The following is a 22,911-nucleotide window of genomic DNA, read 5'->3' as shown; positions in this document are numbered from 1 at the left end:
AAAAGGCATAGTGTCCCTTTAAAATCACCTTCCAGTTGTGTAATTTGAGCTGTAGGACAGAATAAAGGATTCCAGTCGTTGAACTACAGTTCCCAGCATCCTTGCTGTATATTTTATTGTCTTGGTGTTAACAGTATGCGGTTGGTGAATGGAAGAGTGGAAGCCGTGTGGTCAGGCCAGAGAAATCAATTGCAATTTGATAATGAGACAAATGTTAAACCCATAAATAATGCAAGAGCCAGACCTGACTTTTATTTCATCTTTATGCCCACAGCTATAGGGAAGTTTTCACGGCAGAAAGCATTGTCACTGGCCCAGACCTGATATAAACATTGCCCATAATGTTTCAGATTATCACTGCCAACGCTGGTTTATTGCATCGCAGGGAGCTAGGATTTTATTGTGCCGCTCGCTCGTCTCCCTCTCCAGGGATTCACATGCAATCAGAAATAAAAATGAGTTTATGGTGACGAGCTTAGTCCCCAGCCTGGCAGACATACCCTCAAATTACCCACATCATCATATCTGTCAACCATCTATTCTAACTCTATCTATCAGTTAGAAAACTCTGAACCCTGCTGTATAATAAACCTGATTAAACAGATCTGATTTTTTTTTTGTCATGCTCAGTGGAATAACTACTGGGTCCACCCTTCTATGGGGCCCATGGGGGGGGGGACATCACTTTAATTTTCAGCACAGCAGTATAGTGTGACTGAAGTTTATCAGAGCACAAGTCACATGGCTGTGGGCACCTGGGACATGTCTAGCCCCATGTTAGATTTCTGCTGAAGCAGCACTATTAACTGATGCGTTTTGCAGCCTGTGCTCCTTATGTTGTGCATCTAATTAGTACAGCTTGTCCCAACACAGGCAGCTGTGTATTTATAGGAAGGAAAAAGGTCTCTGAGCATCGAAATGGAGCACAAAATCCTATGGCAACTCTGCTACCTGCAGGGTAGAACTAAGTGCAAAAAACATGGGGACCAGGCCCGGGTATCGGGGCTTCATCTCCCCTAGGCCGCTAGGTCCTTGGGCCCAACGGCCTCGGAAGCACACCACCCTCCCTGCGCATGCACAGAAACATTGGTAATTCCCCAGTGTCCCTTAGGTTGCGGCCGGGCAGCATTATGCACCCATGATGCCTAGGCCTGGACCATTGTGGCCTCACCACAAATCGGGGCCTGATGGTCAGGGGTGCTTCGCCAATGAGGCAAGTTGAGGCTGTCGCCTCAGGCAGCAGTGCCCCACTAGGTACCAGGGGCAGCAAAATGCTGCTCCTGGTACTTTAAGAGCAAATTTCCAGGGGAGGGGGGGCAGCAGCAACTGCTGCTGCCTCGGGCAGCGGAGGGGCCAGGATCGCCCCTGCTGATGGTGACTGATATTTTGCAATTTGAGGAACCTCAACCTCCCATTTGTGCTTGGACTGGAGCCTTGAGGGCTGTAAAACGAACATGCACGAAAAGGTGGCAACCCTACTCACGCGGGGCTCCGAGTTCCATCTAGGGTTGCCACTTTTTCAAAAAAATGTTACCGGCTAGTGGGGGGTGGGAACAAAAGGGGGTGGTCCATGATGAAAAGGGGGCGGAGCAACACACATGATGGCCAGAAGCAGGACCGCCATCAGAAATCGCAGGGCCCCATATGACAAAATTTCCTGGCCCCCCTGGGCTGCACCCACTGCAAGCCCCACCTACAGGTCCGCCCCCCACCACACAGTAAAAAAACAAATAAAAATGGTGGCTAGGGTTCCCACATGTTAATAAAAAAAAAGATATTGGTGGTCAGGGCCCCCCATAAAAAAACATTTGTGGCCAGCCCCCCCCATTAAAAAATATTGGTGGCTAGGACCCCACATCAGAAAAAAATGTGTTGGCCAAAAATGGTGGCCAGGCCCCCCCCCACATTATGAGAAAATTGGTGGCCAGGGCCCCTTAAACGTCCATACCTTCCCTAAGTCAGCAGCTCTCAGAAAGATGGGGGGCCCGGCTAATCAAGTAAGTGTGGAGTGGTCGGGTCCCCCTTAACCTCGGGCCCCCTACAACTCTCCCCCCTGTCCACCTGATGGCTGCCCTGGCCAGAAGCCTAAAATAAAAGGTAAGTTCTGAGCAAATTGGGGGCTGGCCGAGGGCTTTTATTACAAACTATCGGCAAATTTGTAATACCGGCCTTGGCAGGTGTTTTAGCAGGTAGGTCGATAAAATACTGGCCGGGTGGCAACCCTAGTGCCATCATGGCGGTGATTTACATTCTAGCTGGTGGGAAGGCAGTTCATGGAGATTAGTCGCCCAGAAGAAGAGAAGATTTGTCACCAGGCAACTAAATCTCCTCAAATCTTCTTGTCTGCCTTAAATGTGGGAATATGGGGGAGAGATCTCTCAATGAGCGGATCTCTATGTGTATGGCCACCTATAATTGGCCATTCTATAATGCACTAAAAGTTTACTCAAAGGTGAATCACGCCTTTAACATACAAGACACTATTCAAAAAGAATTGAGAGCTCGGGAGATTTGACTAATAAAAAGGCAAAATGGCCCACGTTACGGTACAAACTCTAGGCCAGTGATCCCCAACCAGTGGCTCGTGAGCAGGTCTGGATTGAAAATTAAAATAGGCCCTGGCATTTCAGGTACACAGAGACCCAAACAGCCCCCACCAGCCCACTAAATACTGACTTTCTATGGCACCTTATAGCAGCCTGGGCCTGCTCGTGAGCAACATGTTGCTCTCCGACCCCTTGGATGTTGCTCCCAGTGTAGGGTCGGACTGGGGGGCCTGGGGCCCACCGGGACTGCTGTCCAGGGGCCCCCTCCGGCCCCCCTACTTAGATGCGTCGGAGTGAGCCGTTCGGTGCGCATGTGCAACATTTTTCCCGGTGTCCTGCCGGGCCAGTCCGACACTGTCCCAATGGCAGTAACGTAACTAGAGGAGGCCTTGGTGTGTGACGCGCAGCCGAGCCCCCACCCCCTCTGTACGGCCCGCATTTCAGTGGCGTGTGGGCTGCCGGGGGGCCCTGAGGGGGTGATGGCCGTGGCCCGCTCGCACACCCTGCTCCCCTGGTAGTTCCGTCACTGCCCAGTGGCCTCAAAGCAGGAGCTTATTTTTGAATTCCAGGCTTGGAGGCAAGTTTCAGTTGCATAAAAACCAGATGTCTCCTTTAGTCTGACAGTCCATATAAGGGTAGGACTACATGGACGTTTTCGGCGCGATCCGACGCTCTGTGACAAAACGCCTGCACGCTGCATCTGCATCGGATCAACGCTGCGACTTCATCCGACATTTATATCTCTTGCCTTATTTCTGTCGCAGGCGTTTTGTCGCAGCGCGTAGGATCGCGCCGAAAATGCCGATTTAGTCCTACTCTAGGTGCTACCAAATGGCCAATCACAGCCCTTATTCAGCACCCCAGGAATATTTTTCATGCTTGTGTTGCTCCCCAATTCCTTTTAAACAGGCCCGGACTGGTAATCTGTGGGTTCTGGCAAATGCCAGAGGGGCTGCTATAAGGTGCCATAGAAAGTCAGTATTTAGTGGGCTGGTGGGGGCTGTTTGGGCCTCTATGTGGGCTGATTGGGCCTCTGTGTACCTGAAATGCCAGGGCCTATTTTAATTCTCAGTCCAGACCTGCTTTTAAATCTGAATGTTGCTCCTGGGTAGAAAAAGGTTGGGGACCCTGCTCTAGGCTGTAGTTTAGCGCAATGGAGGGCGTGGTTATGTAAAGAAGAGGCGTGTCGTGTAGCTGCACCGGGTTCTATCACTGAATGGACGTGTAGGTTTAGTAGGTTGGGGCGGGGCGGGGCCGGGGGCGTGTCTCTGCTCATTGAATTCGGCGGAGCGGCTTGGAGGCAGATTGAAAAGTGTAGGGGAGAGAGACGCAGGGGAAGCGCGGGGTGATGTGAGAATGGCTCGTTGTACTGCCCGGGAGACATTGTGTGACTGAGCCCGCGGCATCTGGAAGTGCAGGAGATCTATTGGCTTGTGGAGGGACCGGCAACCTGAGCCATCGGACTGTAACTGCCTGAGAGACTGCACGAGAGACTGCACGAGACGGCGCTGGGCTACAGGAGGGCCATTAGACATCAGCTCGGGGGCAGCGTGTGGGACTGTGGGATGATCAGTAGGAGGAGCTGCCATACTGCTTGTGCTTTGCTGCTGTGTGTGAGGGGCAGCGGTACCAGCCTGAGCCTGTGGATTACTGCACTCACTGTGGATCCAGAAGGTAAGTGAACCCGGGGATCTGCTCATTCACTGTGTGTGGAATCAGGGGGGCTGGGGGACAGTCAGCAGATGTATGGGGGGGGGGTCACACTGAATTGGGGGAAATCTAATGTGTCTGGAGAGGAATGAAGAGGTGAATAGGTTTTAGGGGCAGGATATTTAAGGGGGAGATCAGTGTGTTGGGGGTTTGCATATTGTTAGTGGACAGGAGGGTCAGTGTGTAGGGAGTGGAATGGAATTGGAGTGGAAGGGGTTAATGTGTAACCTATAGGGTAACTTTTTGCCCATATACTGCCCCCTGGCACAGCAACTGTTATTCTGGCTGCGATTGAACCTCCTTCTGGGGGCAGCGCCCTCTCTCCTTTCTCATCAGAGATTGGGGTTTTTTGTGTTTTTTTTTTGTTTGGGGGAAAAACAGCTGAATATTGTGTTTCTGTTGTGGCTCAGGGTGGCGGACAAAAGCCAGAAGGAAAGGCTTTGTGATGGGGATGAGTCCCAGGAATTCCATTAGCGGAGTGTTCAGTGGGAGCAACACTGGCCCCTCTATTGGCTCATCCTGTGCCACAATGTGTGTACTTGCTGCATTTGTTTGTCTATAGTTCTATTCAATATCAAAATATACGTTTCCTTATGACAAAAAAATAGGATTTCACCTGCACCATGCTGCTGTTGTGCAACTACAGCTCCCTTTGCTTGTTTGTAGGATTCTTTTTACATTGGGGGGCGCTGGCTTTCCTGTATAGTCTGTGGCCCCAGCTTTATACCCTTTATCCGTTCCCATACAAAAGGTTTGTCTATGACCAACTGCACAGTCGCTGGGCACAGATATTCCCGCTTTATCTCTCCTTAGATACCCAATCCCTGTTCCCCCGCTGGGAGCTGCTGCCATAACTCACTGAGCTGACAGTTGCAGGGACATTCCAGCTGCAGGAGTCTCTATATTTTGCCAGCAGCACATAGAAGGGGTGCCAGGCAGCGTAACATTAGGATTACAGCAGCTGCCCTTGGGTGATCCTTTTTGGATCGATAAAGCAAGTTAACTCAACGCTGCTCATTTCGATTATAGAAAATGTTTCTTTCCCCATAGTGCTGCCTGGCATTTACTCATCCGATCGACTCTCTGCCAGAACCAGTTAAGGTATTGGGGAGGAACGAGCCCCTTTGTCTCCTGCCTGGTGCACTTGGCTAAAGAATGGGGCTATCAGTAGGAACTGTGGCCCTATGGACCCCCAATTCTTTCTAACACTTTTCTTTTAACTCTTGCAAGGAAAGATCAAATTGCTTTCTGCTTTTATTGGAAAACCACACAACACTGGACTAGTGAAGGGCGAATTTCTCCCGTTACGCTTCACTGAAAAAATTTGCCGCAAAATTTGCGAAAAATCGTGAAATCGGAAAGTTCACGAAAAAATCGTGAAATTCTAACGTTTTCCGGGAAAAATCGAGCAATTCGAACGTTTTCACTACAAAGTTGACCAATTCGAACGTTTACATGGAAAAATCTAGAAATCCAAAGGTTTTCACTAAAATCGAGCAATATGAACTTTTTCACCAAAAAATCGAGCAATTTGAATGTTTTCACTACAAAATTGAGCAATTCGAACGTTTTCACTATAAAGTTGAACAATTTGAACATTTACGGTTTCATAAAATCGAGCAATTCGAACGTTTTCACAACAAATCAAGCAAATCAAATGTTTTCACTATAAAATTGAGCAATTCGAACGTTTTCACTATAAAGTTGAGCAATTTGAACGTTTACACGGAAAAATCGTGAATTTCGAACGTTTTCACTAAAATCGAGCAATTCGAACGTTTTCACAAAAAAATCGGGCAATTCTAATGTTTTCACTATAAAGTTGAGCAATTCGAACGTTTACACGGGAAAATCATGAATTTCGAACGTTTTCACTAAAATCAAGCAATTCGAACGTTTTCACAAAAAAATCGGGCGATTCGAATGTTTTCACTACAAAATTGAGCAATTTGAAAGTTTTCATGAAAAAATCAAGAAAGTCGAACGTTTTCACGGAAAAATCTAGCAATTCGAACGGTTTCACGGAAAAATTGAAAATTGACGCCGGCGAATTTTTGCAGTAGAATTGCGAATTTAATTGCCAGCCGCGAAACTTGGAAATTCACCGCAAATTTGTGCCAGTCTAATTTATTTACCCATCACTACAGTGGACCTAGCTTCAACCTGATCTGGTTTTGGGAAGTGATTCATTAATAAAGATTTAATAGTGACATTTTGCCTTAGACATGACTTTTTAATCATGAAGTAGTAGGCGCTAATCAAACTGCACTTTAGATTCATTCCCTTCTTTTTTTGCATTGAGCCTCTTTGTAGTTTGTAATTGTAACTGCTGTCAGGTTGCTATGGTGTTCAGGCCTAGCATAGAGCCGACTGTTTCAATTGGAAGATAAGAAAGAGCTTAAGCAATGAAATCTGCTTTCAAAATCAGCTCACTTTCTAGTGGATAAGGGACCACAGCAATCAATTTTCAGTTTTGGGAGAGGGCAAGGGCACTGCAGAAAGGCAAAAAAAAAAAAATAAAAAAAAAAAATAAAAAAAAAAAAATATATATATATATATATATATATAAAAAATGAAAGTTTATTGTAAATTGTCAGTAAAATGTAATTATAATGTTATGTTAGAGTGTAAGCTTTTGGGGACAGAGGCATTATTACAGACAATAGCAGGCGGGTGATTAAGAGAGAAGGAGAGGGAGTATCGGCATGTGAAGGTCACAGTAACAACAATTCACCAGCGGCATCAATAACGCCGAGCAAATCCATCCCTTTAATGAGATGAGAATGAGTTATAGGATCGTGGCCGCCTGCAGCCTGGGAATTGTCACGTTTTCAGGGAGATGTATGGCCACCTTCTGTGCCAATCTAAAGGAAACACGTCCCCCTATTTTGGCTGGATTGCTGGTGCCATTTCTGGTGCAGGGATGGGGAGAGCTGCAGCCGCCCAGCTGTTGCCAAACTGCAACTCCCAGGGAACTGGACTGAGCACCCTTGTTTTTGTGGATGGAGCAGAAGCAAAGGAACCATTAGCATTTGATACAGTGAAAAGGTTAAATTCCTGGAAGCCCAGGGAGCCTTTGTGTTGTTAGGAGACAAGAAGGGTGCCTTTAGCATGTACATGGGGGCTGCAGTGGAATCTGCAATGAGGAAGAGGAGCTTACGGCATCCCTCAAATTTAAAGGGGAAGTTAGTTTTTGGGTGGAGTTCTTTAGGTCCCTCTCAGAATGATTCCTAGAGGTGTATTTGCTTCTCATCTCTTTCAAGTGCCGTTGACTCTATCACAACTTGAAGGCCACCTTTCCTTCATTGTCCCCCTGCTGTTTCCCAATCCATCTGCATTCCTGGGGCAAAGACTGATAAGAAAAGTAGGGGGAGAAAAATGAGGATTTGGGTGTAAACTTTCAGATTTGGTTGTTAGTGCTGTGGGAAGGAGGAGCCGGCTGGGTCGTTAGTGCTGTGCCATAAATCATCGGCTCGGCAGGGGGTTGGCTGGGCACTGGGACATGTTTTCTGGACTCATGCAAGAGATATGGGAAGCAGGTAGAATTAACCTCTGCGGGGTCCTTGCCAGTGCCCTCCAGCCCCTAGTGAGCAATGTTACTGGAGCTCTCTGCATTAAAAGAGATGCTTCGTCATGGGCAAAATAAAAAAAGGGCTGAAAGAAGGCTTGGAATTCTCTTTTGTTCCCATTGTTCCCGGGATGTGAATGGGCTGGGAAGCTGGGGGATGGCCCTGGAGGTGCTTATCATCTATTCAGGTCCACAGTAACAGCTGCTGCTGCCTGAATTCCTTATCTCAGCCAGTTCCAGGGGGGAACAACCTGGGAGACTGCAGGATGACTGGATGTGGGACTCCAACACCAGCATAATCTTGTCATGGGCAGAGGTTACAGCAGTGCTTCTCCATGTCCAGCATTTAGAACCTGCTCAATCCCTCAATGCTCCTAAAGGTGGCCATAGACTCAAAGATCCGCTCGTTTGGCGACATCGCCAAACGAGCGGATCTTTCCCCGATATGCCACTAAACTGCGTGGCTATATCGGGGGTAATTCGAACGTTCGGCCGTATGGCTGAACGATCGAATTACGATGCGCCAAGGGGCTCAGACGGGTCGGTCGGTTAAAAATCCAACCTTCCCGATCGATATCGTGGCCAGATATCGATCGGGTAGACCCGTCGGAAGCCCCCATACACAGCAGATAAGCTGTCAAATCGGTCCAAACGACCGATATCGACACTGCCCATCAGTGTTGGGTCCTGCATCCCCCTCACCATCCTCTGCCAACCATTGTTTTTGGGAACAGCAAGACTTGGCATGTGTTTTTTGGACTTTTTAAAGTTCAGAACTCCTTTTTGTAGACGAACCTATGTTTAGGGCCCAGATTAACTTCTCAAAATGTATAAAAACTTTGTAAGAATCGCTGTACTGGCCCACCATGGGCAGGTTTTGTCTAATGTAGAGGTTCACTAATTGCGGAGCTGCCACCCAAGCAATGGAAAGGGTCACTATTAGCAGGTCTGGGCTGGAAGTCAAAATAGTCCCTGGCATTTCAATTGCACAGAGGCCCAAACAGCCCCCCCACCAGCTCAATAAATAGTGACTGTCTATGGCATCTTACAGCAGTCTTTCTGGCTTTTGCCAGAACCCACAGATTGCCAGTCTGGGCCTGACCATTAGGGATGTGTAGGTTGGACCAGGGTGTTGGGTGGGTTTGGGCCAACCTTGCTGCCCCATTTGCAAGTCGCAGGCAGGTTAGTCCACCACAGGCAGGAATATTCATATAGACTGTTTATTGGCCTCTCAGCCAACACAGGAGGTTAAATACAGCTGTTTGTTTTTGGCTTTATTGCTCCTGTGTCTCCTGTGAGTGTGTTGTTTATTTGAAGGTTACAACGGGTCTCTATCTCTCATAGGTTCAAGTATTGTCTGAATTGCCCTTGGATTCCTTTGTACATTGCTCATCCATTGTCCCTACATCATTATGTCATCACTTTTCCTGTCCCTGATTGGGTAATGCCGGCCTTCCAGCCATATGCAGCCAACTCATGCATGGAACTATCCGCTCATAACGGAGAGCAACAATAACCCACAAGTGCTGCCCAGGAATGGCCAGAGATATGATGTGTGCAAACCCTGATGAAGATCCCTAGTGGGCTGAAACATCACTTTATATAGTACAGGTATGGGACCTGTTATCCAGAATGCTTGGGACCTGGGATTTTCCAGATAAGGGGTCTTTTTCTGTAATTTGGGTCTTCATACTTTAAGGGGCAAATTTACTTATGGTCGAATATCGAGGGTTAATTAACCCTCAATATTCGACTGCCGAATGGAAATCCTTCGACTTCGAATATCAAAGTCGAAGGATTTACCGCTATTCGTTCGTTCGAAAAATCGTTTGACCGACTGATTAAATCCTTCGAAACGTTCGATTCGAAAGATTTTAATCCAACGATAGAACGATTTTTCTTCTACCAAAAATAGATTGCTAAGCCTATGGGGACCTTCCCCATAGGCTAACATTGACTTCGGTAGGTTTTAGGTGGCGAACTAGGGGGTCGAAGTTTTTTTTTTTTAATGAGACAGTACTTCGACTATCGAATGGTCGAATAGGCGAACGATTTTTAGTTCAAATCGTTCGATTTGAAGTCGTAGTCGATGGTAGAAGTAGCCAAAAAAAAAAAACATTCGAAATTGGAAGTTTTTTTTATTCTATTCCTTCACTGGAACTAAGTAAATGGGCCCCTAAATCTCCTAAAAAACATTATAGAAACCCAATAGGCTGGTTTTGCTTCCAATAAGGATTAATTATATCTTAGTTTGGATCAAGTTCAAGGTACTGTTTTATTATTATAGAGAAAAATGAAATCATTTCTTAAAATTAGATTTTTTTTTTTGTTTATGCAAGAGTTTTCTGGATAACAGATTTCAAGGAATATAAATATATTTTTTAGTTAATTTATACTTATAACAAGCCTTGCTGAATGGTATGTCTTGGGGCATTAATCTTTGGGGCATTAATAAACCTTCAGGCAGATTCATCCGTTAACCTTTTAACTTGCATTCAACTGGTTTGCTCCTCAGTCCAAGTCCTCAGTGATCAGTGCCTATAAAGTTATGCTCTTTCATCTTCTGTGGAACTGCTGGGAGATGTAGTTCAGCATATGTTGTAGAAGCACAAGTATTTATGGTAGGCAGTGCTTGCTTTGTCTATCTTTGCATTTGTTTATTTAATGGGCACATTTAACTCCACTCAAGGCACACAGGGGTTAAACCCTCACTGAGGATAACTTTAGCTCCCACAGGACCTGTTTTCGTTTTTTTAAAGTAAAATTCAACCCTAAAAATTAATATGGCTACAAATGCCATATTTTATATAGTGAACTTATTGCACAAGGCTAAAGTTTCAGCTTGTCAATAGCAGCAATGATCCAGGACTTCAAACTTGTCACAGGGGGTCACCATCTTGGAAAGTGTCTGTGACACTCACATGCTCAGTGGGCTCTGATTGGCTGTTGAGAAGCTAAGCTTAGGGCTCGTCACTAATTATCCAGCAGAAAATGAGGTTGGTCTGTAATATAAGCTGATGCTACAGGTTTGCTGATTATTAAATTCTGATGCTAATTGCACTGGTTTCTGTGCTGCCATGTAGTAATTATCTGTATTAATTACTAATCAGCCTTATATTGTGACATTTCTATTCTATGTGTTCTGTATATTGTGAGTTGGTCCCTAAGCTCAGTAAGTGACAGCAGCACAGAGCATGTGCAGTGATTTAGCAGAAAAGAAGATGGGGAGCTACTGGGGCATCTTTGGAGACACAGATCTTTACTGCTAAAGAGCTGTGGTTGCCTTGGGCTGGTACAGAAGCCCAAAACGTAATGTACAACATTTCTAGCTACTTCTTTAGTTAAAACATTCTCCCACTCACTTATGTTGGATGCATAAGTGTTGTTACGTGACCACATTCCTCCTGCTTTAATAAAGCTGCCCGCGGTGTATTTGTCTTGTACAGAAACAAGTAGACCCGAGTAGACCCGCTCCAATATGTGTCCCGTACGACACATGTTGACAATATCAAGGTTATTCATTTCAGGTGACTGTTTGGGTTTGGGTGTATAGATGAAGTCCAGGCCCACAAAAGCAGAAGCCGTGAGCTCCACATGTGGTCCTGTTTGGCCTCTGCACGGTGATAACACCCAACGGCTGGGCCCTTCTCTCACAGCACAGGCCGCAGGTTTCCATTTTCTTCCTAAGAATCCAAAGTATTTCCAGGAACCCTTTCTAGTGTGGAGGTCACATTCCTGGCTGCAATTAACCTGAAACACATCAGAACAGGTGCTCACGGGCTGTTGATTCGGCTCACAGGGCAAAGCACCAAGGACTTTCTCCCAAGTGCGGGTGCCTCTGTTATTCCTCAGGCACCTACAGAGCAAGGTTTCCAGTCTTATTCCTATCTTAAGCTGGCCATAGACGCAAAGATCTGATCGTACGAATCGAGGATTCGTACGATTTTCGGAACGTGTGTGGAGAGTCCCGACATTTTTCGTCCGGCGGAGATCGGTCATTTGGTCGATCGGACAGGTTAGAAAATTTCTGTCGACTGCCGATAATATCTCTGCGTGTATTGCCGATCGTATGATTTTCAGTGGGAGACTGTCACCAGCTTTGGTTGGACATAGATATCGTACGATTGCTGTCAGGGGCAGAACATTGCTGATCTGTTCTTTAACTAATCTGACTGGTAAGACTTTGATCTGAATGGTTAGTGGAGGGTCGGGAGATGGGAAAGTCCGATCGTACGATGATTCGTACGATCGGATCTTTGCATCTATGGCCAGCTTTAAGGTGGCCATACACGGGCAGATAAAGCTGCCGATATCGGTCGTTTGGAGCGATTTGACAGCTTATCTGCCCGTGTATGGGGGCTTCCGACGGGTCTTCCCGATCGATATCTGGCCACGATATCGATCGGGAAGGTTGGATTTTTACCCGACCGACCTGTCGGAGCCGCTTGGCGCATCGTAATTCGATCGTTCGGCCATATGGCCGAACGTTCGAATTACCCCCGATATAGCCACGCAGTTTAGTGGCATATCGGGGAAAGATCCGCTTGTTTGGCGATGTCGCCAAACGAGCGGATCTTGGAGTCTATGGCCACCTTTAGTCTGTTCTTATTGCAGCAGATCCCAAGGAAAAGGGTTAAATAGAAATAACAGAGCTGAGAAGCATAATTATTTATTTGGGTTTGTTTTTTCCTTTTTCTAAGGATTAATAGCTACCAGGCATGCATACCAACCAGATGGGCAGAACTGATCCTCAGGTCATGAATACCAACTAGACTGGGCAGAGCTGAGCCATAAGGCATGCATACTAACAGGCTTGCACAGAACTGGTGATAGAACATACTGTACATACCAACCAGACTGGACAGAGTACATCCAGTGTCGGACTGGCCCACCAGGATACCAGGAAAACTCTCGAGGGCCCAGGTGTCAGTGTCAGCCTATTTCATGGCCATTCCCTATTTCCTTAACAAGAAGGTTAAATAGATTACAGATTATAGTAGTTAAAGTAGGGATGCACCGAATCCAGGATTCATTTCGGGATTTGGCCCTTTTCAGCAGGATTCGGATTCGCCCAAATCCTTCTGCCCGGCCAAACCGAATCCAAATCCTAATTTGCATAAGCAAATAAGGGGCAGAGAAGGAAATCACGTGACTTTTTGTCACAAAACAAGGAAGTAAAAAATGTTTTCACCTTCCCACCAATAATTTGCATATGCAAATTCAGATTCGGTTCGGCCGAAGGATTCGGGGGTTCGGCCTAATCCAAAATAGTGGATTCGGTGCATCCCTAATTTAAAGAAAAGAGGCTAGGGGAATAGAGGTTGAGTGAGGAGAGAAAGAAAATAGAGATAGAGAGTGGGCCGCTGGTCTAAGATTTTTTGGTGAGCTCCTGGTCTGTTTTTTTGGTGGGCCCCTGGTCCAAAGTTTTTTGGTGGGCCCCTGGTCTGACACTGAGTATATCCATAAGGAATGCATAATAACGAGAGGGCATGTATGCCAGCTAGACTGGGCAGAACTTAAACATACGGCATGTGTGCTAGCATGATTTATCTGAACTGACCCCAAGTGTATACGTACTAACGCAGCTTATCGAAAGGACAACCATATCAACCGGACTGGTCTGAACTGATCCATAGGATTTGTATACGCACAAAAGTCTGGACTTTCATAATATAGAGACCAGCTGTGATCCCCCAAAAATGTGCTATTCGGCCTTGCTACAGCTTGCCATGCCGCTCCTTGACAGCTCTTAACCCTGCTTTTAAATTCTGGATCTTCCATGGTCACCATAATAATCTATTACAGGTGCATATGAATGTCTTTATAATACACCACCAAGAGCAGTGCTTCAGAAAGGGTCAAAAGGGACCCCCTGTAGATTTCAAGTGGCCAGTAGGTCTCGGGGTCACCCAGCATGGCAATGTGGGTATTTTATTCTGGGAGAGACATGGTAAGTGTCAACAGCTGTTTGTAGATGATATCTCTGACCACAGTGGTCTGAAAGCTGATATAAAGATATCTAGAATCACCGCCATAAAGCAGGGCAGTACTGCTGCTTTGTGATAAAAAAAAAGAAAGACACTTATTTCCAGCTCTGCTTTATAAAACATTACACTTTGTTTTCAAGCCTGAAGCAACAACATATCAACCCCTGGCTGTGAAGGCCTAAATCATTTAGAGCCACAGGATATTTCCCGGCAGTGAGATTGTGTTCTGCGAGGCTGGGGCTACTCCGTCTCTTGCTTGGGTGCCAGATACATTGGCAGTTTGGTCACGCTCAGTCTTCTGCACACGGGAAGCAGATAGTTGCCCTTGCACAGAGAAGGATCTGCCTGCGACCGCTCTCGGCTCTCCAGGCATGTCACATGTCACATTTCACGCATGACTGCCGGTGTCATGTCAATATTTGTGCCACACGGGTACTGTGAAATGTCCTCCTCTGCCTTGGGAAATATGGTTAGTGCTGAATGCTTGACTTCTCCCGCCCCGGCTGTCTAACAGATGTTATTAAATCCTCTCATTACCAACCGTGGTCTCTCCAATGTACTATTTGCCATCAGAGAAAATAGGAAAAGACATAACAGCCCAGGTCCGGTGTTTGGGCATGTGTAATGTGTAGCCCTCCCACAGAAGAATTGCAGATTTCAGATTCAGGGAGTTGTAGTTCAGTAGCAGCTGGAGGTTGCCCGTTGTCCATACTTGGGGGCAAATTTACTAACGGGCATTGGCGTAAATTCACTAGCGAAGGAGATAGACTGTAGCGCTACTTTGCACTCTTAACGCCAGGCGAATTTTCGATCTGGCGAATGGATGTAACTGCGCAAATTCACTAAGATGCGGATTTTAATGAACGTTACCTCTTGCGCCAGACTTGCCTTCGCCACCTCAGACCAGGCGAAGTGCAATAGAGTAGATAGGACTTCCTCAAAAGAAATGTGAAAATGTTTCTAAGTCCCAAAAAACGCTGGCGACTTTTCAGTTTTTCAGGGCGAGAGGCTGCAAGAGATCGTACATTTTTTTTAAGGGTACCCGGCTTCCCCCCTACATTTCCTAACATATGGCACATAAACTATACACTGGGCTCATGTGTAGGGCAATATAACAACTTTATTTTCTTTTATTAAGGTTCCCTGGGCTTGTGTAATGTAATGTATTTGCTGCAACATATACGTCCATTGAAATTTAACTTCCTGCTGTATGCAAATTAGCCAATGCTAGCACAACTTCACTTTGCTTGCCGAATTAACGCTAGCGAGACTTCACCATTGTTCGGCCCACTGGACGCAATTTCGCATTTTTGTGAATTAGCGTTGTCCTGGCGAATTTTCGCCTGGTGAAGTGTGGCGATGTGAGCGAAGCCGTCGCTTGTGAATTTCTGGAGGTAAAAGAATTTGCCCCTTGGCCTTTATAGTAAGGGCAACATGCAATCAACCTTTCTAATTCTTAAAGGGGTGGTTCATCTTTAAAGGAATACTGTCATGGGAATTTTTTTTTTTTTTAATGCAGCTGTTTATAGTGCTGCTCCAGTAGAATTCTGTATTGAAATCTGTTTCTCAAAAGAGCAAATAGATTTTTTTATATTCAATTTTGAAATCTGACATGGGGCTAGACATATTGTCAATTTCCCAGCTGCCCCCAGTCATGTGACTTGTGCTCTGATAAACTTCAGTTACTCTTTACTGCTGTACTGCAAGTTGGAGTGATATCACCCCCTCCCTTCCCCCCCAGCAGTCTAACAACAGAACAATAGGAAGGTAACAGCTGCCTGGTAGATCTAAGAACAACACTCAATATTAAAATCCAGGTCCCACTGCGAATCATTCTCTTACATTGAGTAGGAGAAACAACAGCCTGCCAGAAAGCAGTTTTATCCTAAAGTGCTGGCTCTTTCTGAAAGCACATGACCAGGCAAAATTACCTGAAAAAAAAATACACTTGCTGGTTCAGGAATGAAATTTTATTTTGTAGAGTGAATTATTTGCAGTGTAATTTAGAAATAAAAACGACATAATAAAAATCATATATTTATATTTTTTATATATAAAAATCAGTATTTTTGTTTTTTCCTATCTATTATTTCCTGTGCGACCCGATCTATTTCCACATTGATCCTGGACAAACGTGAAATATATAATTCAATCATAAAATCATTAAAAGTAAGAATGATAAAAATCATGACAGAAGTTAATGTTTAAGTTAATGTGCAGTATGTTGGCTTATTCTAAGCAACTTTTCAGTGCAATTGGTTTTCCGAAGTCGCCCAAAGTTGCCACACGAGGAAACTTCAGGCGACTTCGGAAAACGCATACTAGAATATATCTATTATGCGGAAAACCCAAGGCCCCAAGCATTTTGGATAACAGGTCCCAGACTAGTATAAAAGGGACTAGGGTGTTGCTATAGGTGGTGACATAGCGGTGGATCAGGGAGGAATTTAATGGGTATTTGGGGGGCTGATAGATGGGCTGAGCTGCGGGCAGAATACAGGCAATTTGGGCTTGGCTGGGATCAACCAGATGACAACCCAAAATCTCCAGCAGTTGCAGGCAGGGTTTTTAATCTGAATTAATTCTTACAGTTGGGGAACTGGTTGCAGAATCCCAGGTCTGTACTGGCTTCCATGTAAACTTTAACATGTGGCCGCCCCCAGGCCCAGCTAAATATGCCTCTGGCTTTGCCCCTGTGGCCTTGAAGGGCCTAATGATTAAACACTGCTGAATGCTGTTCCTGCCTTTACCTGGGTGACTGGTTGAATAAACTCACAGCGGCCACAGAGCCCCTTTGTTATGCATAAGAGCCACCACTGTAGGAATGGCAGTGTAGCCGTTTCAGATCATGATGTCATATCGATCATAGTGATGCCATTCTGCATTTGATGTATACGCTAATTTAACCTCGGCAAAAATAACATCAACGCCAGCTATTTTGGGTTTTTTTTAGGAAACGGGGAAAAGGCAATGGTTCAAGAGCAAAAACAGCCAGTCTCTGTTGAAGGAGCAGTGACTAAAAACAATACTCAATTATTCCTATCGGTTTAACCTTTCCAGTGCTGACTAAGCTTCTATCATTTAGCCTGGAGCAGGATCCACCTCTGACTGCAGATGCCTGACCCATTGTCTGTCAGTGTACTCCTGTGTGACTGACTCTTGTTCGTGTTTGGGGACTCTCTGAGTCTGAGCTGCCCATTTCCATCGCAAGATATTGGTGGTGGGGGGTGATCAGGCAGTAGCAGCCTATGATATCCCCCCTCTCCAAGACTATCAAGGGCTGCCCACTGACCTTCTCTCTCTGTTATCATAGAAAATGCACATAAAAGTGCCTTCAGGCTAGAACCGTATGAAAATTGTCAGCGCTTCTATGTAATTTACATAAACAGTAGTAAAGCAGCAGAAACAATTGGCCTGTATGCCAGCATTTCTTATAATAGTGATACTCACAATTCCCTGTATAACTCAGCCTACAGCCTTGTGCCTTTATATGGTCACAGAACAACCCCTCAGTGACTTCTAATATCCTTATCATTTACAGTAGGGGGTACATTATCTCTTATAATACATGAGTGATACTCAGAGTTCCCTGTATAACTCAGCCTGCAGCCTTGTGCCTTTATATGGTCACAGAACCCCTCAGTGACTTCTAATATCCTTATCATTTACAGTAGGGGGTACATTATCCCTTACAATACATGAGTGATACTCAGAGTTCCCTGTATAACTCAGCCTGCAGCCTTGTGTCTTTATATGGTCACAGAACCCCTCAGTGACTTCTAATATCCTTATCATTTACAGTAGGGGGTACATTATCCCTTATAATACATGAGTGATACTCAGAGTTCCCTGTATAGTGCTGCCTGGAGCTGTGTGTGTGTGTATATAGTCACAGAGATTGTTACAGTTCAGCTAAAAGTCACAGAGATTGTTACAGTTCAGCTAATTACATTTATACACTATGAAACTCCTCTACATACAATGTTGTTGTTAGAGCACAGGCTACAGGTTGTGCTATGCTGTACCATACTATCAGGGCCGGACTGGGAGTAAAAAGCAGCCCTGACAAAAAAATTGAAGCAGCCCACACAGAAATGTGGTCTTTTACTAACACATGAGTATATATATATATATATATATATATAATATATATATATATATATATACACAAAAAGGTTTTATTTGATAAACGTTTCGGCTCCAGCTGTTGAGCTGAAACGTTGATCAAATAAAACCTTTTTGTATATTTCATATAAAGACCTGGTTGGTGCGGTTTTCTTTTAGAATATTACTATTGTTGTCTTTACCACCACACAGGCATTGTTTTTTGTTTGTCCGTGTGCACCATGTCTAAGCTTCGAGTCGGAATTTGACGCTGCGCGTCTGAAACGGACGCCGGCGCGCCCAAATTTTTCACCGGCGACCAAAATTTTTCACCGGCGACCGAAAAAAAGATCTTTTCCATAAAGGCCTTTCATAGAAAATACTTCATGTGTGGTGCTGTCTACTTGCTGATTGTGTATACAGATCAGGTGGAAGTGGCTACCATAGTCCTGCACCTTCTTCTACTGAATTTTGTAGGTGAGTGCTGACTTCTAATTTTTAATGCAATTCAGCATTAGTTAGTAAATCAGCCCCAGTTTATTTAATAAAGGCAAGATGCCAAAGGTAATTCCAATAATAAGTTACACTATGTTATTCATTATTTGTGTTTTTTCAGCTATCTGGTTGCTAGGGTCTTTTTTAGCCTAGAAACCAGGCAGTGGCTTCAATGAGAGACTTGGGGCATATTTAGAGAGTCATATTTTTAAGAGTTTTTTAAGAGTGAAGTTAGAGATCACCACAGTTCTCTAGAGTGATATTCCTCCTCTTTCCATTTGTTTCTATAGGATTTTTAAAGGCATATTTATCAAAGGGTGAAGTTTCACCCTTTGATAAATAAGAATCCCATAGAAATGAATGTAGAGTAGCGGAATTTCACTCTAGAGAACTGTGGTGATCTCTAACTTCACTTTTTGATAATTATGCCCCTATAAATAGCAATACATGAGTTACTTAATAATAATAATACATGTGTAGCCTTTCAGAGCCTTGGTAGTAAGTGACCACCATTTGAAAGCAGAGATAGGTAGCAAATAATTAATAAAAAGTTAATATGAAGGCCAATTGCAAAGTTGCTATAAATAGGACATTCTATAGTTGAAATATGAAGACCAATTGCAAGGTTGCTATAAATAGGACATTCTATAACACACTCCACTAAAACTGTGCAGCCTCCATGTCACACTTATGACTAGAATATTAGGCTAATATATTTGTCACAGCTTCTGTTTTCCTGATAAAAAAACACTGCTCCCTGCCTCCCCTTCTAAACTGCAGTTAAACCATAATTTTACATAACTCCTTTACATTTCTTGCTTTTTTTCCTTTTCCACTGGAGCATGTAAAATCAAGGGTTGTCTGTATGGGAAAAGTTGTGGCTGAAGCAGGCTAAAAATCATTCAAAGTGCCACACAGCTCACAATGTACAGTACAGAAATGCACCCCCCTGCCCATCAAAGAATTTGACATGCTGCTCACCTGAGAGCTTTGTGCTGTTTCTTCAGATTGCTGACACTGCTGCTCCACTCTCAGTGCAAACCACAGGTCAACTTTCAGCTTGAAAAATACTTCTCCACAGCTTCCAAGGAATAATACAGCTCCCCAGTTTATTTGTAAATAAACCAGCGTGTGCTGAAGACACGCAGCTGCCCCGCCCACAAGTTCAAAGTTTTTCTTCAGTCCTCCCCCTCCCTCTCTCTGCTCTCTTACATTGATTGCTCTGCTATGTGGAGGTGGGAGGGGGCTGCGATCGCGTGAGTTCGTCCTGCCATGGAGGGAGGAACCGGAGACGAGCAGAGGGATGAAAGGAGAACACGAAGCAGACGGCAGGTCAGGGATTAGATAAACTAATTAGGTGGACCCATCATTCTGTTCAGGTCAGGCACGGATGCTGCTGCCTGGCTTTGATTAATGGTAAACAAGTGAAGTGCTGCTCCGCATCTAAACAGACAGCGGGCGGCCCACTTATACACAAAGCAGAGCGGCCCCTCGGGCATTTGCCCGAATCCACAGGTTATCAGTCCGGGCCTGCATACTATCACTCAACTCCCTTTTACTCCCTCTTGCAGAATCACACAAGCCTCTCACACTCTTTCCTAAAAGATCTGAGCTCCCACCGTGTATTTGGGAGGGGGTTGTTAAAAAGAAAGACTGATAAAAAAAGGGGGTAGAACTTTGGTGGAGAGGGAGATAGTGCATGTGGGGGAGGGAGCCCGGTCATGAAAGAAATTTGGATCATTGCAGAGGAGTCAAACTGTGCACCTTGCAGTTTTATGAGGCCCTTTTCAGTAAGAAGTTGGTAGGAGGGGAACTGAACCGAGATCTGCTAGTGTACAGGTAATTAAGAGGAGTAGAGATGAAAGTAGTGATTAGTTTATAAAATTCAAAAGAATAATCTGCTATTTTTCGTGCAGAACTAGGTGCAGACATGTGCTTATTGGTATTCGTACCAGGTACTAACCCTCTATCAATATGGGATCTGGAAATCCATTACAGGATGGGATCCATTATATGGAAGCCCGTTAGCCAGAAAGCTCTGGATTATGGAAAGACCTTTTCCCATAGACTCCGTTATAATCAAATAATCCAAAATTTTAGAAATTTTCTCAGTAATAATAAAGCAGTAACTTGTACTTGATCCCAACTAAGATATAATTAATCCTTATTGGAAGCAAAACCAGCCTTTTGGGTTTATTTAATGTTTACATGATTTTCTAGTAGACTTAAGGCATGAAGATCCAAATTACAGAAAGATCCATTATCTGGAAAACCTCAGGTTCCGAGCAGTCTGGATAACAGGTCCCATACCTGTATAGGTAAGATAAAACACAGATATCTAACGTCTGAATTCCCATATGCTGAACTACAAGTCACACAATGCAACATGATGACAACCTATAAATATGATTCTATGGGAATATGTGCCAGTCTGGCTTTCTTATTAAAAAGAGTCTGCATGGGACACAGCTTCTCTGGCATTTATATTTGGAAGAGGTCTAAATGATGGCACTATGGGCACTGTATTTAGGTGGGGGAGAGACTGTATAAGTTGAACTAAAGCAGTACCCACCTTCTGTCCTGCTATCTTATTCCCACTTTACACCCACGGGGTGCAGGGGCAATGGTATCCGAAAATAAACCCTGTTAGAGCAAACGAGTTGGACCAGGCATCTGCGCCCGAGACACAACACAGAACCAGATATCTCGTTTGCCATATGGTGAGTCATAAATTGTTTTCGTCTTGCGTAGAACGCGGCTCTTGCATTTTCTATTGGCAGACTGGGGTTGGTCCTGTTTGACATTTGTTAATGCATTTTCTCACTTGCTCGCTGAGCCTGATTGTTCCCTGATTGTTCAGTTCTGTAGGAATCTATTACATAGTTGTTAGTATTGCAGCTTCCCTGGCTGGAGGGTTAAATAACAATTAGAGATCCACCGAATCCAGGATTCAGTTCGGGATTTGGCCTTTTTAGGGCTAGTCCACACGGGGAGATAGCGACGCGTTTGCGGTCGTGGCGACAAAGCGCCGCGACAGTCGCCGCGACCGGCGCAGGCGACAGTTTTGTATGGGCGCCTATGTAAAAACGCCTGTGCTAACCACACGAGGCGATGCGCTTTTCAACAGTCGCCTGAAAAAGCCTGGCGAGGCATTTTCAGGCGACTGTTGAAAAGCGCATCGCCTCGTGTGGTTAGCACAGGCGTTTTTACATAGGCGCCCATACAAAACTGTCGCCTGCGCCGGTCGCGGCGCTTTGTCGCCGCGACCGCAAACGCGTCGCTATCTCCCCGTGTGGAATAGCCCTTAAGCAGAATTCAGATTCGGCCGAATCCTTGTGCCTGGCTGAACCAAATCCGAATCCGCTTATGCAAATTAGTGGCAGGAAGGGAAATCACATAACTTTTTGTTACCAAACATGGAAGTACAATTTGTTTTCCTTTTTCGTCCCTGATTTGCATATGCACATTTGGTTCGGTGTTCGGATGAATCTTTGACGAAGGTTTCAGGGATTTCACTGAATCCCAAATAGTGGATTTGGTGCATCCCTAATAACAACACCGGCAGTTTTTATACAGCTGTGCAAGGTTGTAGTCATTACAGTTAAGGTACATATTTTGTTTTGAATTGTGCAGAACGTTGGCGGTTACCTGGGATAAATGATATAAGGAGTGATGGGACATGTAGGATCTTTATGCAACAGCCAATGACTTGGTTCCAATTCAAAAAGTCAGAAGAGATATATCAGTGGGTTCTCCAACTAGCATGGATTTTGGTTGCCTTTCCATAGCAAATAAATCTCTGTAAACAGGTATGGATTCGTTATCCGGAAACCCGTTATCCAGAAAGCTCCAAATTACAGAAAGGCCGTCTCCCATAGACTCCATTTTATCCAAATAATCCAAATTCTTAAAAAATTATTACCTTTTTCTCCATAAAAATAAAACAGTACCTTGTACATGATCCCAACTAAGATATGATTAATCCTTATTGGAGGCAAAACCAGCCTATTGGGTTTTTTTTAATGTTTAAATTATTTTCCCCTAGACTTGAGGAATGAAGATCCAAATTACAAAAGATCTGTAATCCAGAGACCCCCAGGTCCCGAGCATTCTGGATAACAGGTCCTATACCTGTATTGTGAGTTTATGACTGCTTTCAGGACCAAAATATGTTTGTATTGTATTGTCCTGCCAAATACCGCAGGCGTCCCCAGTAGGATCCAGCCGTAGTGGGCCTCAGTCAAGGACAATTCCCATCAACCCTTTATTTCCACCATTGATCTATATGAAACATTTTTGTTTGCACCTAATTGTTATGAGATTGAGCCCTCGGGTCAGGTCAGGTTCTCTGGTGGGCCCTTGGGTGCCAGTTCAGCACTGATGAAACAAAAGTGTTCCATATTACACTAACCTAATATGATGATAGGTTCTCCAACAACAGAGCAAGAGAATCAATCACCAGCTTTTAATGAGAGGTCGCTGAACCCCAAATAGAATGCCT

General features: G+C 44.7%; 1 protein-coding gene across 2 annotated transcripts in view; it reads left to right on the top strand.

Annotated features, from left to right (window-relative positions):
• Positions 1–3,832: 3,832 nt before the first annotated feature.
• Positions 3,833–22,911, top strand: part of plxnb1.S (plexin B1 S homeolog) — a 118,670-nt gene continuing 99,591 nt past the window's right edge. For both annotated transcript variants that reach the window (XM_018261455.2, XM_041561765.1), the window contains exon 1: positions 3,833–4,220. The gene's annotated coding sequence lies outside the window, so the exon portion shown is untranslated. The remainder of the gene's footprint in view (positions 4,221–22,911) is intronic.

Source organism: Xenopus laevis, chromosome 4S, assembly GCF_017654675.1.
Source record: "Xenopus laevis strain J_2021 chromosome 4S, Xenopus_laevis_v10.1, whole genome shotgun sequence".
Taxonomy (NCBI): Eukaryota; Metazoa; Chordata; class Amphibia; order Anura; family Pipidae; genus Xenopus; species Xenopus laevis.
The sequence above is the reverse complement of the archived record's forward strand: the minus strand, read 5'-3'. Positions and strand labels throughout refer to the sequence as shown.